The sequence below is a fragment of the Oryx dammah genome, unplaced genomic scaffold (genome assembly GCF_014754425.2).
Source record: "Oryx dammah isolate SB20612 unplaced genomic scaffold, SCBI_Odam_1.1 HiC_scaffold_14, whole genome shotgun sequence".
Taxonomy (NCBI): Eukaryota; Metazoa; Chordata; class Mammalia; order Artiodactyla; family Bovidae; genus Oryx; species Oryx dammah.
Window position 1 is genome coordinate 22,067,871 of NW_024070198.1, and position 1,845 is coordinate 22,069,715.

The 1,845-nt window shown below is 45.4% G+C and overlaps 1 pseudogene; it reads right to left on the reverse strand.

Annotated features, from left to right (window-relative positions):
- Positions 1–206: 206 nt before the first annotated feature.
- Positions 207–1,845, reverse strand: LOC120873499 (annotated as a pseudogene).

A 1,845-nucleotide genomic window follows, 5' to 3' on the forward strand; every position in this document is an offset into this window, starting at 1 on the left:
TTCCCATTAACTGCCACCTGAGAAACCCCACACAAGGTGGTGCAGATTAGCAGTTTGGTCTTGCAATGTGATTCCTTTAGCCATCAGTCAGGTATGTAACCCACCTTGGAGTGGGAATTTTCATACGAGATTGTTCAGCATTCCGAAGGAAGACTCACACAGGTTAAACACAGCTTCTTGGTGGACTCAGGAAGACTCTTCATGGTTCAGCCTGTGGCGGGCAGGCGGTCAGCTGCACAGCAGAATTCCAGTTTCCAAGCAACACTGTCAGGCGTGTCCTGGCTTCGAGCAGCGCAGCGATATCTGTATGGTGCCTGCAGGATAACCTTTCTTCATCCGGTCTTTCCCCAAAGGAGGGCCTTTTGGATTAATCATTCCTTCAACAAAATGGTGAACAGTCCACACCAGTCTGAAGTCCACTCCTAGGCGTCCCTACTATATTGATATAAACCATAACCATTATGAGGAAAGGCGTTAGCAGACGCAGTCTCTGTGGTCTCTGGTGTTGGTCATGGGAAACTCGCCCTGTCAAAAGTTGGTACAATGTTGGCCTTTTGGCTACAGTTTCTTGCCCCAGGGGAAATATCTAGTTTGCAGACCTCCTTGACAGCAGTATTCCCACTCAACTTTCATGGGTCACCACTTCCCTGCTCAGGTGCAGTAGACAACGGTGTGGTTTCAGGAGCCCGGGTGATCTGGCCTGGGTCAAACAGTAGAGTCGGGCCCTTCTGGGTGTCTCCAGGTAGTGCCTTTAACAGGTAACCACCAGGGACCATCTGTAACTGCCTGTTGCCTATTAGACCTCCTGTGCTCACTCAACATCTCTTCAAAGCCAAGGAGTCAGCAAACTTGTCATGTTCTGTCAAACAGCTGGTTGAGTTTACAGCTTCTCAAATTTAGCCTTACTGACTTCATAGGCATCCTTGTAAAAAGCGTCAATAGCAACTCTCTTCACAGATGCTTCTCCATCCTACTTTATCTGAGGATCATCAGTGCCCATTGTAAATACTCTGGCAGGGATGGGGCCATTTTGGTGGGTAGAAACAGCTGCTCTCCAGGCCTCTTGTGAGTATAGGTATGCAACCCCCATCTGCTACAGACCCCGGGGCACTGGGGAATGCCCAAGCTGCCCGAGCCTGTGAGGAACACCACACCCAGGCCTCTTCGCCTCCCACCAGCCAGCCTGGGCCCGTCATCAAGAGCAGAGGCAACAAGAGGGTGAGCTAGATACAGTTTTTGGTTTTTTGTTTTGTTTTAAGGTTTTAAAAAACCTTTGATTTCATTGGTCCATTTTTACAACAAATACATCCAAAACACTACATAATAACATTATTTACATTTCCAAATGAGAAGATTCTTTCTGCCCTACTACTGCTATTCACACACAGTACTTACACAGCACATCATGAGATTACCCTGTACTCTAAACTGCTTAAGAAATGTGAAAACTAATAATGTAATTGCATTAGCTCTGCTCAATATGTGGCAACATTTTAGAAACCTTGAACTTCATCTTGCAACATCAAAAGAGTTCAATAACCGCTTTCCCCATTGTACTTTACAAAATAAGTTGCAGGGACTAGGAGAAGGACCACATTGTCAAAATAACTAACTGTACAGAAATGGATTTAAAAAGTCACAGCTCAAAATCACTTTTTGTAAATTTCACACATATTTACAAATATCACATTGTCATCCAGCTTGTTTACTTGGATTTTCTTTGCTTGGATTGCACCACATTGGTTATGTCTTTAGCAGAGCTAGAGGCTGAAGCAGAGAGGATGGCTCACCATGTCCATTGTCCATATTCTCAGAAGCCACAAGCTGGCTCTTCAGTTTGGGCAT